The following is a 15,453-nucleotide window of genomic DNA, read 5'->3' as shown; positions in this document are numbered from 1 at the left end:
GATGGAAGCAGATAATGAAGTGCATGGAATCTGGCCATGCCCCAGGAAATGTGGCTTTCCCAGCGTGTCTCCTCTGTCGTGACAGCCAGCCACCCTCTTCATTATTGCGCCTCTCTCGCAGCCCTCACCCACCTTTACCCTCCTGGCTTCCTGGTCACAGCAAGAAGCGCTCTTTTTCCTCATCAGGGTTAAGCCTTGGCACCTGTATCCCCCCATAGCAACCATGCCCAGATTTTGTTTCATCAGCTTTCTCCAATGCCAGTTTCTCCCTCGAACTCTTTCCTCTCCCATCCTTTGAGCAGAACAAAGCCAGCCAATGCCTTTTCTTCTCAGGATCACACTTCTGGAGGAACATGAAAGATGTCTCCAGTTGCTCATCTCTTCTTTTTCCCACCACCCTGTTCCATTTGCTCACATAATCCGCTGCCCTCTTGCTGGTTACAAAAGAGTTCTTGTGCCCAATGAAAGAGTGGTTTGTTTTGGGGGGACAGGGGGACAGTGCATTTTCCCCCCCAGAGACCTGCCTACAGACTATTGATCATGCTGACCGCCCCCACTCCCACCCTGCCTAACTACATCCTGGCTACTCCACAGACTTTTTTTTTTTACAGTCTCTTTTCCTGGTTTGATAACTGTTGCATATTGATGTCTCCTTATCTTACAGCCACACCTTGTGCCTCATAAAAAAAAATGGCCACACATGGTTGCACACTTTGAGTGCCAGTTAAGTGACTCGGAAAAAGCTTAGAAGTCTTGGGGCAGAGGAGACATGGCTGCGGCTATGAGGCTTCAGCTGGGTGGGAATACAGTGGGTCCTTATAAACCATTGTAGAAATGGAGGTTTTCTGAGAAAAGCAGGGGCTGGTGTTGTGCCACTGTGGACTAAGCTTCTGCCTGCAATGTTGGCATCCTCTATTGGAACTCCAGGACCTGCCACCCATGTGGGAGACCTAGAAGGAGATCTAGACTTCTGGGTCAGTCCTGGACCAACCCTAACCATTAAGGTCATTTAGGGAGTAATCAGGGGATGGAAGATCTCTCTCTTTCTCTCTCTCTCTCTCTCTCTCCCCCCTTTCAAGTGAATCAATAAACTCCTAAATATGAAAAAAAAAAAACTGAGGAGAAAAAAAAAGATGAATCAGAGCGCAGAGGAGGATGCGTAGCAAACCTGACCGTGCATTGACCTGTTTGGAAGATTCTTACAGAAGGAGGTGAGCTTACAGAGGAAGCAGTCTTAGAAATTAGCCGAGTAGATTGAACTTGACTCTGTATTAAATGGGACCAGGAGCAGCTAGGAGGCCACCTGTGCCTGAATCTGAAGATGGTAGCTAGAATGCATAACAGGTTAAGATGTCTCTTGCTAACCCAGCACGCAATAAGAAAAAAAAATCCCACTTGCTCCACTTTCAGCCTAGCTTCCTACTAATGTGCCTGAGAAACCAGCAGAAGATGCCCTAAGTGCGAGGGCCCCTGTACCCATGTGAAAAACCCGGAGAAGCTCCTAGCTTCAGCCTTGCCCAGCCCATCATTGTGACCACTTAGTGGCATAAACCAAGAGATGGAAGGCTGTTTTCTCTGTCTTCCATTTCTCTCTGGCACTCTGCCTTTCAAACACATAATGAAGTCCCCTCCCCCCGCCTTTTAAAGAACTTTTTAAATAGGAAAGGCAGATATACAGAGAAGGAGACACTAAGAGAAAGATCATCCATCCACTGGTTCGCTTCCCAATGTCCAGAGCTGAGCCGATCTGAGCCAGGAGCTTCCTCTGGCTGTCCCAAGTGAGTTCAGGGTCCCAAGGCCTTGGGCTGTCCTCAACTGCTTTCCCAGGCCATAAGCAGGGAGCTGGATAGGAAGTGGAGCAGCCAGGATTAGGATCCCTGCATGGGATCCAGGTGGATTTAGGTAAGGACTTAGGCACTAGGCTACCACACTGGGCCCATAAAGAAAACCTTTTTAGGAAAGCAGGTAGCTGTGGAGTCGTGGGGTTTCTTAGTAGGATCGTGACATGCAGCATAAGTTTATGTCAAAATATAAATCTCTGGGTTTTCCATGTGTCCCATCCGTTCTGTTTCCACACAGCTATTTCCCTAGCAGAAATGGACTGGAAAGAAAATTTTATTCTGTGCTCTGAGTCATGATATGGAACTTTCCTTCTGGTTCTCAGCTTTGTCAATTCACCTTTTATAATTGTCCTATTAATGAGTGCATCAGAGAGTTGGGTATCCCTAAATACAAGAAGATAGAGAAACCATGAGGTGCTCTCAGCCTGAAGAGAAGCTTAGGACATTTCCATTTGACTTCTAAGTAAAAGCACTTTAGAAACAGACACTCTGAAGAGGCCAGTTTGAAGGGTATGCAGGCAGCAGGAGTGCTGAAAAAGCAGCAAGCCCCCACAGACGGGGCCACTGCTCTCACCATCTGTCTTGGTGGCATGCTCCATCACTCTGTGGCCTGACAGTCACGCTTTGTTCCCACAACCTCTCCATCTGGTGCCAAGCGCACCACTCCACACACAGTGCAGACTTAAGAGCCACTCAGGGTGGGGGCAAAAGGACCCTCATCTCAGCATTAGCAGTCCAAGCCTGGGGTTGGGCCCCCGGATCTTGCACATCTCTCCTGGCGGGGGCTGTGGGGAGTGGGGCTGCAGGTGAATTTAGTGTGCAGCTTTGGCACTTGCTTGATCCCAGAAGTTGGGGGCCATTCGTAGCCCTCATTGTCACCATCTGTGACTGGTGTTTGCCAATCGGCAGTGGAACACAGATCAGCCAGCTTCCTTCTCAGGTCTTAGCATTTACTGCTTGCATTCTGACCATTTGCCTAAGTGAGGACAACCAAGGCATTCTCTTCCAGTTCACAAGCCAAATTCAATTTTTCCCTCCCTCCTTCACTGTCCCCTGGGAAAGTTGTCTCCAGTTCTCCTGCATACTTAACAAGGGCCTGGAGGACAGTTGCAGCAGGAGACTTTACAAGAAGGATCTAGTTCTCTCAGACCCAACTATTCCATCCTTTTAGAGTTTTAGGGAACACTGTTTTTCTTCAATTGGAAGGGAGAAATTCTGGGTGAGTCACCCCCAGGGTTGAGGGCTAGATGTTCATTTGGCCATGTGTGAGCCCCAGATGGAACTACTGACTTTGATTCCTTTGTTGGCAGATAACTAGGCAAAAAAGAGGGAGAATGAAGAGATGTGAGGGTGGGGATGAGGATCTGAGCTATGTCCAGAAAGCTTTGATGTACCTCCTTAGGAGAGGTGAGGCTGACTTTGCTCCCCACTGTGAATGGTCTAGGGACTGCATCTAAAAAAACAGTATAGCAGAAGTAACTGTATGTGACCAGGCTATAAGAGGCATTGCTGGTTCTTCCTCCATCTCTCTTTGATCATGCCCTTTAGAGGTACCCAGGTCCATGGTGTCAGGATACTGAAGCAGAGTTCACATGGCAGGCAACTCCAGCCAAACAGCTATGTGAGTGAGTCCTCTAAGAACCTACAGTCTAGCCTGACTTAGCCTTCTGCTGACTTTGGTCCCAGCTCAAAAACCTTGGCATAATTTCATGGGCCACCTAGCTGTGCCTCCCCCGGATTCCACATAAAAACTCTGAGATGATATAATACTGCTGGAATCCAATACATTCTGCAATCATTTGTTATGAAGCGCTACATTGCTAACGTAAGAATGTTCTATCTTTTCTTACTCCTGGACCAAAATCTAAAAACCTATTTCCTGCTCATTATTGGCACTTACATTAACGAAAGAGCAAAGAATAAGGGATTTGTAGCTGTAAGGTGCTATAGTTCATATTGACTAAGAATAAAAAGTTGAAAACTCCATTCATTGGGGCCTTGTCAAAGTAAAATTGACATCTTGTCAGCATTAAATATCTATGTGAGAACAAGGTGTGTTTGACAGCAAGAATATTGAAATCCTCTCGGAATATAATGCTGTATTGCTGAAGCCTGTTTAACTTGGTAAATTAAGGCTCATCAAGAGAGCAGTTTCTCTATTAAAATGGAAAGGAGGAAAACTCACATGGAAGGAAGACCAGTTAGTATGTTGTCTAACTCCATTTTACATATCTCAGAATCACTTAGATGGGTCATGCATACAAAGCGCTCAATAATGAAGCCAATGCCACAGCGTAGCAGATTAAGCCTCTGGCTACACTAGGGAGTGAACCAGTGTAAGATGGAAGATCTCTCTCTGTCTCTCCTTGTCTATCTGTAAATCTTCCTTTTAAGTGAAAAAATAATTTTTGCCAAGTAAATAAATACTTATAAATAAATAATAAGTTGACCAGGTGATAACTTACAGGTGTAAAAATACGTTTGAGATATATTTGCGTCTCCGTGATTCCAATTATCATAACGCAGATGTATTGATCTTTTATTTCCTTTGCAATGGAGGGAAACATTAAGTCTTTGGACCATAAGATCCTAGAAAGATGAGTTCTCCGCCCTCCCCTCACACATTCACTGTCAAGCATAGTTATCACACTGCATGGCTAGCAGGTGTAAGTTGTGCAGAACATACAGAATAAGTCACAGTTTCTGCCAGAAGCAGCAGAAAGAAGGGAGCAGATGGAGAGAGGACTTTCCACAGAGGGAAAAAATAACTCCTACTGGAACATAAGAGTGAAGTGAGCCTCACAGGACTGCAGGAATGCAACATGAATTGGGTGATTCCCTTAAGGGAAACTCAGATGTCCTTACCACAAGCTAGGGTAACAGCACCCCACCATTTCTTTTTTGAGGGGTGGGTAGAAGTTATTGGACTAGATGAGAATCAGAAAAAAAAATTACTTATGTATGGCAAGTTCTCTGTTTTACTTAAATCAGTTTGGGATTGGTCTCATCACATGCGTCCTAACCCTGGTAGACAGAGAAAGGGAACTCTGAGTAGCGCTCTCCATATGGGGAGGAGCTCGATAAGGGGGCATTTCTGGATGGAATATCTACTGTAAATAGCAAGCTCAAAGTCCGTGTGTAAAAACACCTGTTGGGACAAATAGTTCACCTCAGAGGGTAAATTAGTACAGAACTAATGGAAAGGATCAGATTACAGACGGACTTGAGGACCAGATCAAGCCTGTACGGCACCAACTCCAGTCCATCGTGAGCTATTCAATCGAGAAGTGGCCTGGTCAGACTGAGGTTTGGGAGAGATTGGCCATGTGGTCTCACAGGTTGGATTGAAGTGACAAAACCCCAAATATGAGAGAAGAAGCTAGGTGAAAATTCTGCCCCAAATGGTATGACCTCAACAGCAGGTGACCACTCAGTAGGGCAAGAGTACGCCCTATTTTATTGCCAAATAGTAAATGAACTCTAGGAGAAGTTTTGGTTTTAGAAGCACAGCACTTATGATGGATCATACGTATACTCCACAAGTGTTGGCTACAGGCCCAGAACTCTGATAGATGTCTGTTATATAATAACAGGTAGAACCCTTGTGATGACCGAAGCCTCTGAGGTACACTTTCTGAGCATAGCCGTGACAGGTGCTATGGGAATTAGTAGGTGCCATAAGATCAGGTATCAGGGGATGTCTGAGTTAACATTTAAGATGAGGTGGAAGCAAGAGTGGGAGTTGGAGTGGGAAAGGGACTGAACACCCCAAGTCAAAACAGACTAAGATTCAATTTTTTTTTTATCAAAGATCTGACAAAATTCCTATATGGATTTCCTTTACCGAACATCTAAGAGTTGGCAAGAAGGCAGGATTATGCATGTTCTTAGGTGCTATGAGAAAGATTTGGGACTTCATCCTAAAAGCAATGTTATGCTTTTCTGAAGGTGCTCAACTCCATTCTGCTTTGATCACAAAAAGGAGCCTAAGAAAGAACAAAATCCATGCAGATTCCAAGTAGGAAGTCAAGTCTTTACAGAAGAACTGCTTTGAGATTATCTCCCTTGCTTGCAAACCTGGTGTCTAAAAGTTTTGAATAGAGAGTCACTGGATACAATAATGAAAGATCAAATGTTGCACGCTATCTCTTCTAGGAACACAGTAACAATCTTATTGCAAATAACTGCTGGCTGTGCTTTCTTGAGAACAGTTTTTGAGATCACAGAGAGAAGGAGGACAGGAAGAAAGCTAATCCTTACAGCAGGAAGAAGAGAAGTTATGGAGGGGGGAAAGAGGCACACAGATGAAATACTATGGTTACTCCAGGGACTACCTAGTCCCCACAGGATATGCTCAACATGTGTCTGCAGAAAAAGAAAAAGAGGAAGGAAAGACAGAAAGAAAGTTGTCATTCCCTAAACAATACAGAATAACAAGGATAGCATGTACGTTGTATCAGATACTAATAATCTAGAACTGACTTGCAAGATATGGAAGGGTGTATGTAGGCTATGTGCAAACAGTAGACCATTTATATAAGGCACTCAGGTATTTACTGATTTGATATCTGCAAGGGGTCCTGGAACCAATTTCCCATGATGCACAGGGACAGCTGTATTAGGAAGACCGTTAGGAAGAAAAGTGCAGAACAGTGTGAAAATATATTTCTCAGAAATCTTCAGTGTACATAGCTCATAAACTGAGGTTTGGGAACTGTAAGATTAGACTATGGCAGGCCTGGCGCGATGGCCTAACAGCTAAAGTCCTCACCTTAAATTGCACCAGGATCCCATATGAACGCTGGTTCTAATCCTGGCAGCTCCACTTCCCATCCAGCTCCCTGCTTGTGGCCTGTGAAGGCAGACAGAGATGGTCCAAAACCTTGGGACCCTGCACCCACATGGGAGACCTGGAGGAAGTTCCTGGCTCCTGGCCATTGCAGTCACTTGGGGAGTGAATCATTGTACAGAAGATCTTCCTCTCTGTGTGTCTGAGTTTGCAATAAAAATAAATAATTCTTTTTTTAAAAAAAAAAGATTAGACTATGGCTTTGCTGTCCAATAAAAAAGGCATTCATTTTTTCCCCCAGGAAGTCTAGGCACCAGAAGAATGGGTGGGTATGGAGGCCTGTGAGACTAGCAGATGAAAGGGGCTAGCACCATGGTTTAATTGGGTAATTCTCCACCTGCAAGCACCAACATCCCATATGGGCACTGGTTCATATCACGGCTGCTTCACTTCTTATCAAGCTTCCTGCTTATAGCCTGGTAAATCTGTACAGGGTATACTGTCCTTGGGCCTCTGCACCTGTGTGGGACACCTGGAGGAAGCTTCTGGCTCCTCGTTTCAGATCAGCTCAGCCTTAGCCATTGCAGCCATTTGGGGAGTGAATCAGTGGTTGGAAGACCTGCTCTCTGTATCATTCCTTCTCTTTGTAAATCTCTCAAATAAAAACTAAGTAAATCTTTAAAAAAAAAATAGGTAACTGAAAAAACCTTGCTTTTCCCAGATGAAAGGCCAGCATGGGGACTGTGGTGACTCTTAAACCTGCCTTGCAACAGCCCCTACTCTCTGCTGATATCTTCTTTAGAAGTCTCTGGAATCAGCTATTCATTAGCAACTCCCATTGGTTTTGTTTACCAAGTCATACTGAATCATTACTATTGACCAACAGTCATCCACACCTGTAGACTTTCTCACATACGTTAGGACAGAAAAGTCCAAGAACTACTGCCTTTGGGTAATGAAGAATGGCTTTTTTCTCTCCATCCCTGCTTTCCTTGTGCACATTATAGCTAAGTATGTATGATCTTACGAGCCTCTGCTGCCAGAATAAAACAGACTTCTAGAATATCTTGGTAAACTCAATGTTAATGGTAGCTTGACCTTTTACTGATTTCAAATTAACCGACGTGGAAATAGTAAGTTGCCTTAATTGAAGTACTACCTTCATTAGAGATGATGAGATGGGTAAGAGAAAGGCTTCTGGAACACCAGCGCGTGCTCTGTGGCCACACTAACCACAGTGTGTTGAAGGCGGCATGATTGAAGGGTCTAAAATTGGATCTGTTGATTGGCTATCTCCGCAAGATGTGAACCATACTAACAATGATTCCTTCTCCCCAGTGTGTGCTAAGATGGTTTCTATGGTGATCTACACTGTTTTGTCTAAATTGTTCCTCCTGCCCCCCTCCAACTAGATATTTGTAAAGTACCTATCACTTGAGTATCTATTCTCTTAACAAGTCCCTGGGAGGGAAAAATGAGCATTTCTTGAAAGAAATGGAAGACTGTCATTTGCTAAAAGAACCCGGTTTGCAAGATGATGTACGGTTTGAGGTTGTCCCGCGAGGACCTTCCCTTCTAGCTTTCACCTGCTGCTCAGGTAATGGGAAGACACATCCTTGGACCACATCCTGTTTTGCTTCAGAGGAACCAGGAGCCCTGGTGTTTCCAGACTTTGGACAGCTAGTCAACTAGGGGAAGGGAGATGCACTAGATTTGGGGGAGACAGATCCCTCCACTGTTTGCCCCAAGGATACTGCTGCTTGCTCCAGGCACTCAGGAAGACATTCTCTTCTAGGTTTCTAGGCAGTGATGAGAGGCAAAAGCGATGAATACCACTTCTTGGCCAGGCCTCTGCTATCTCGCCTCCCTCATCCACTGGCTGGCTGGATGCAGAGAAACCCATGCAGGATTCCAAGATCCTCTAAGGAAAGACCACTAGGTGGAAAGGGTGGTCTTCTGACCATTTTGTCATAGACTGTTAAATACTTGTACTGAAGTGGGAAATACACTGGTGTGCTAAAACTACTGAGTCTGGCATTGCTTGTCAGAGCAGCTGATCTGCCCTACGTCAATGAGGCAGTACAGCAGGATTTTGGACAGGTCTTCCAACAGAGAGCGTCAGGAAGGCCGTAAGGGAAGAAGGAAAATAGAGTGGCCAGCAATGTGATAGACAGAGAAAAGTCAGAGCCCAGGTGGAAAGTCAAGGTCTCCATGATGGCGTTGGCAGCCATAGTCCAACATGCACTAAACAGGACAATAAGAAGTTTGGGGATGCAAGGTCTGAGGCCGCCACTGGACTCCAACCTCTAGGAGGGTCTCCATTTGGAAGGAAATAACCAAAACTTTAAAAATATATATGTATTTTTTAAATTGGAAATGCAGATAAGGTTTACAGGGAAAAGGAGAAAAAGAAAGAAAGATCTTCCATCTGACAGTCCACTCCCCAAATGGCTGCAATGGCCAGAGCCGAGTTGATCTGAAGCTGGGAGCCCAGCCAAAACTTTTTAAAAAAGATTCGGGTCAAAGGATAAGACGTAGACTTGGCACAGACAAAAGCTTGACCACAGGTGAACAGACAAGATTAGTTCCTCCTCAGCCAGGGACCATGTCAGAAGAACAGGCATGTTTAGCCTCAGCATGGCCAACTCGGTGTCAATCCTCTGAGCAACAGTGCTAGGGATGGTTTGGGGAAAGTTATACCCATCTGGGAGGAGACAAAGTCACCTTGGCAACCACAGCCAGAGGACAGCAAGGCACAGGGCAAAGCAATCAGCACAGCAAATCATGAAACTACAACTCAGGAAAGCAGGCAAGAGTCAGGAAGCCATCTCTGGAGGCAGCTGGTAAAAGATGGCAGGAGCTAAGAGATCAGAGGAGTAACAGAAAAATCAGCAAGAATTGCCTTTGAACACCAGGTCTGGTAGACTTCAAGAATGGAGTGAAGAGTTAGAAACAATTCTGATGAATCAGACCAGCCAGTGCCTGACACCAATCAACAGGAGAGGAAACCAATCATGTCAGGGGAATGTCGCTTCTCCCCTTGCAGCATTGCGGATGAACTATGTCTACGTGTTAGTGAGGCCTGGCTTTCTCTATGCAGCTCTGCATGCCACACATTCTCACACAGAGAATCGCCGCTCCTTCCTTCAGCCACCAGGAGCCGGAATGACAACTCTGGCTGTAGGCACTAGACCATCGCCTGTGACTTAGATACTCAGATGAGTTTTTATAGGCAATGAAGAATGAGGCTGTTAACATTTACACTCTTCCACATGCCTAGGAGGTTGGCCTGCCGAGGATGAAGAATCAGAGTGCCAGGGATTATAATGAGTTGATCATTACAGGATGGGCTGTATTTTATTGGGAGAAGTAGTTAGCAGCTCTTGGGATAATTAAACTCTCACCCAGAGACCGAGGGAGGCCGGGATGACAAGGCATGGTACAGACACACAGTGCTGCACAAATGGTTACTTCCATCCAGGATTCTGTCTCTAACTGCAAAGAGGGCGATGTTCCCCCACAATATTCTCCCTCTGGGTTTGGATTTCATCAGCTTATGGCAGGACACAGACAGCATTCTTCAAAGCAAGAGAGACAGAGGCTTTCATCTGTCTTCCAATTCACACATTCATTACTTTTCATATATTTATTTATGAGACATGCAGGTTGAGAGTTCCCATTCACTTATTCGTTCTCCAAACATGTGCCACGGGACAGAGATGGACCCATGTCTGGGGCCAGGAGCAAGAGCCCCACTCCAGGTCTCCCATGTGGGTAGCAGAGTAGAACATTTTCAACTCAACTATTCTCAGAAAATGGGGGTGGGAAACATGTAGAGATTCCTTGAAATACAAGGTAAAAGGCAAAGCTTGTCATGTCTCTTTGTAGGCTCCAGCCTCGACCCAGGAATATAGCAGATATGTAAGAAACAATTGGCATTTTTTGTTGTCTTTTATGCATCAACATTTGATTTTAGATCTTTTGCAAAGTCAAAGCCATATAAATGTTGCTTGGATGCTTGGATGTTTCGTACAAGGCGTTTCCCTTCATTCATTTTCAAAACACCTAGATGTTTTCTTTTCTAATTTATCAACAAAATAAAATGAGAGCTGAGAGGTCAAAAGAGAGCCAGGGACACAGGGTGAGGCCTGGGACAAGAGTTAGTCTTTGGGGGAGCCTTGTGAAGTCGGAAACTTTTCTTTTTTTTTAATTATATTTTTGACAATATTTACATAGTTAATTAGGGTAAAAAGGTACAAGGGCTATAGGAAATAGGGTAAGAGTATCATTTCCACACTGGAAACTTTTCATTGATGCAGCAGCCATTGGAAAGTGACACAGAACCCAGCAACAAGGTAACAATGGTCCCTTACCCGGAGGGCCCCATGGACTAGAAGACACACAGCAGAATCAGTCCTGGAAAAAAGCCTGAACAAAATGCCCGTGGAACATGCAGGAAGCAACCATGGACACTACCTGAGAGACCTGCCAGTTTCCCTAAGGAGAAGACTTTAACCTGGACATGGAGGTGTGAGCAACGCAGTAGACGGTGGAGTTGGAAAGCAGGGGCAGGCGTGGAGGCATGAGAGGACCTGGCAGGTCTTGAGGAAGGCAGACACCATGTCAGCGTTGGAGGGTGAGTGTGAAGTGTGGGCAGACATTCAGAGAAAGATGCTGGAAAAGTGAGTGAGACCAGAGTGTAAAGGTGTATTGGTAGCATCCCTGGTCACTTCCTCTCTGTGAGCTTCCCCTTCTGAGATGCTTTTCTCCACCTCTCCACAATTATGACCTCCTCTGGAAAGTGTCTGAGACAAGTCACTAACACTGTATCCAAAGGCTGACACTGTAGCCTAAAGCCAATGTGTTCTCTCGTTGAGGGGTACTTTTCATCAGAAAGTTTATTTCACCTTAGAAAACAAAAGCTTAGGGGTGAGCATTCACTGTAGGGTTTAAGACACCAAGATAAAGAGGTCCTCATCCTGTATTGGAGAGCCTGGGGTTCGATTCTCAGTTCTGCCTGCTCGCTCCAGTTTCCTGCTGTGAAGATCAGGGGAGGCAGCAAGTGATGTCCCAAATATTGGGGTCCCCAGGCCTTTGACTCTTCATAGTTGAGGTTCCAGATCTCAGGGGACAGAGAAAAAGATTTCCTGCCGTGCATGTCTGAGTTCCTCACCCGGGCGTCCATGAACATGAAATGACATCAAAGTTTGCTAAAGTGACTGAAACAGATGGCTATTTGCATGGTGACTGTGCCACCAAGTTACGGGAAGTGATTGGGATTCATACAGAAGAGTCTGCTCTGCTGGTTTTTAAGTAGTCTACAAATAAACTTCCCCAAACTTACAAAGAACAGCTGTGTCTAGTATTTACTAACCTCACATCTCCTGGTTGCTGGGCCCTGAGCCACCTTTATGGAACCTAAACACCCTGAGACCGAAAGCCATAGTTCTCATCTAACGCCTGCCTCTACACAGACCTACCATAGCTGGTCCAGAAATCACACATCTGGATATGCATTAGCTCCGTGTGCTCGTGCTGCCTCCAATATCTGAGAGCCAGAAAGTTGCAAGCAGAAACAAGTTCGTTGTGCAGTAGAGCTCTCCTCCAGCCTCAGCCATTTAGAGCTGTTGCCTAAGCCTGCCAAGCGCAAGCTGATCCCATCTCCCTCCTCCGCTCCCCTGCTCCTCTCCCACTCAGACCTGCTGCATAGATCACATCGTCGGATAAAATGGCAAGACTAGGCTGTGTGCTCCTCACGGAGCTCCGCGGGCTGTCAGCCCCATGACGGATGGAGAGCTGAGCTCCGGTACATCCCTGGTCATTGGCATTCATGGAGGGTCCCTCATTGTCACCTGGTGATGGGGAGCTGCACTCTGGTTAGGTGTGTGTGGGGTCTCTCGCAGTTATTAACCTTTCTGCTGCTCCTGTTGCAGCAAGGGATATGACAAGCTGGGATTCTGATCAAGTTTTATTTAATGCACTGCCTCTCTTACACAGCCAACATTCCAAGTATTGCAGTAAAAGGAAGAGAAAGAAATAACGCCCCCAAACCAAACCAGGCAGTCAGGAGGGAGGAAGGTAAGACCCACAGACTGGTGGCCAGATTTTTGGTTCCATCAGATTTGGTTATGTTCCTCTACCAAAAAGAGAGTCCTGACACCCTGAAAGTCACACTTGCGTTCGTTGGTGAGATTGAAAGGGGCTTGGGTGCCTGGTCCCCAAAAAGGGTGCCATTCCCTGAGGATGTATAGCTCTAGGAAAGACACCTCATCTAAATGACTATCAAGAACATTAATGGGGGCCTGGCGGCATGGCCTAGCAGCTAAAGTCCTCACCTTGATCGCGCCAGGATCCCATATGGGAGCTGGTTCTAATCCCAGCAGCTCCACTTCCCATCCAGCTCCCTGCTTGTGGCCTGGGAAAGCAGTGGAGAAGGGCCTAAAGCTTTGGGGCCCTGCACCTGTGTGGGATACCCGGAAGAAGTTCCTGGCTCCTGGCTTCGGATTGGCATAGCATTGGTCGTTACACTCACTTGGGGAGTGAATCATCGGATGGAAGATCTTCTTCTCTGTCTCTTCTCCTCTCTGTATATCTGACTTTCCAATAAATAAATAAATCTTAAAAAAAAAAAAAACAACATTAATGGGAGACTTCATGAATGAGAGACCTGCGACAGTATTTTGGATACAAGTGGAAGCCGTGGATCTGGGTGTGTACACAAGGAACCAAGAAGACATGTTTAAATAAACTTCCAGAAAGGTCTGTGGATGCAACCGGTACCGAACAATGATTTTGGTTGGAATATTGGTGTCTGCAAACTGGAAAAAGAGATAATGACCTGCATTTTAAGGCACAGTGAGATGTTTATTATGGTGCTCCCTGCTAGAGTATGGAAATATTAAGTTAAAAAAGTAAAAATTAGCATTTTTAGGACTATAAAATGTGTGCTCACTGAACGAAACTTGGTAAATACGTACGTAAAGAAAAATATCAAATTACCCATGTTCCTCTTTTGTGATGAGAGACATCGTAATAATGCCAAAAATTTTTCCTTCTAGTTTTTTTTCTGTCATGTATATATACACATGACTTTATATGACATATAGAATCTAAAATCAAAGACTTCCATACTACAGTCTCATATTCTGGGTTTACCTTTGCTGAATCCCCTCCCATGCAGCCCCGGAAGCCAGGTCCCCCCTCCCTGCCCCGCAGAGTCCCCCCAGACCACATCCAGCACTTCTCTCTTTCCAAGGGCTCTGTAATTTATGCTCTTCACACGGCGCCTCTGACAATTAATCACCACTTACCAGCCGCGTGACCTTCAGTAATCCCAGAAGCTTGTCGTGAGAATTTAATGAGATCAAGCCTATAAAATAAATACCTCTCACAGTGTGGGGCGCACACTGCAATTGAGCAATAAAGGGAGGCTGTTATTATGATTATGGCCCGTTTGCCGTGTGACATTTCTTCTGTTTGATGTTACAGATGTGCTCCTCTGCTGCTATTCAACTGTGTCTGGCCAGGATTCCAAATTCCCCGAAGACAGCTGCTCTAGCCAGGCATCTCGGCCAGGATGCTCTCTGAGAAGCTAGCAGGCAGTCCTGCCACTTGTGATCAGGTAACAGGGCCACCCAGGTCTCTCTTCTTTGCTTCCTTCCCCTAGTTTGGCTGCTTTCACGGTTCTAGATGCTAAGGCTCTGAATGCTCCTACATTCTAAAAAAAAAAAAAATATTTATTTAACACAGAGAGAAGTCAAGACAGAAAGAGATCTTCTACCTGCCAGTTCATTCCCCAAATGGCTACAGCAGTCAGGGCTAGGCCAGGAGCCAGGTACTCCAGCTGGCTCTGCCTTGTCTGTGACAAGGTCCCAGGTCCTTGGACCATCTTCTGTTGCTTTCCCAGACCCATTATCAGGGAGTTAGACTAGAAGCAGACCAGCTGGGATTTGAATTGGTGCTCCTTATGGGATGCTGGCATCACAGATGGTGGTTTTACTTGCTGTACCACAGCATTAGCTGCTCTATCTCTTGAATGATCATCTTAGCAGTTGAAGTGCATATAACCAGATCCAATGAGATTCAGTGGTTCAAGGCTTGGATGAGTTTCATTGTCTCTGTGCTGTATTTGATGTGATTGCGGGGTGGACACTGGACTATGGCTATGCATCGAGTTTCTGGATTGGAAGAGTATTTCTTGTAGCCAGTTTCCCACTGTGGAGAGATGAGAGATGTCTCTTACTGCTGTGTGTGGCTTGGGGTAGGCCTGGGCTCTGGTTCTTCTTTTTTTACAAAGCTTTGTGTCCTGAACAAGTCATGATCCTTTCTGGTTTTTGGCTTCCTCATTACAAAATGAGAAGGCTATGGTTAAATAATATTTAAGACACCTTAAAAAGGAATGGAATGGCCTTATGGGCTGGAGCCCTTAAGAAGTAATCCCTAAATGGTGTGTAATAGAACTAAGACAAAAATGACTTTGTCAACCACTCTGGTCTAGTTTGCTGCATGGTAGCACTCTTCTAGTGCTTTCCATAGGTTAGATGCTTGGCAAGAACTTCTATAGTCTAGATGGGAACAGATACAAACTGGAAATTACAAACCCAAGTAGAAGCCAAATCTGCTAGATAATTCCCCATGCCATTCTCTGCATGAGAACCCCCAGTGTTAGAAACAAGGCATGCAGTGATGCAGAATGAAGTGAACTCTCTCACCCTGATTGCAGCTAAAGGTGGTATGTGGTTCTTTTTTGAATAGTAACTAATTATTATTTTAAAAATTTATTTGAGAGGCAGAAAGGGAGAGGATGTGTGTGTGTTGGAGAGA

The sequence above is a fragment of the Ochotona curzoniae genome, unplaced genomic scaffold (assembly GCF_017591425.1).
Source record: "Ochotona curzoniae isolate NIBS_2020 unplaced genomic scaffold, NIBS_Ocur_1.0 scaffold_4701, whole genome shotgun sequence".
Classification (NCBI taxonomy): Eukaryota; Metazoa; Chordata; class Mammalia; order Lagomorpha; family Ochotonidae; genus Ochotona; species Ochotona curzoniae.
The sequence above is the reverse complement of the archived record's forward strand: the minus strand, read 5'-3'. Positions refer to the sequence as shown.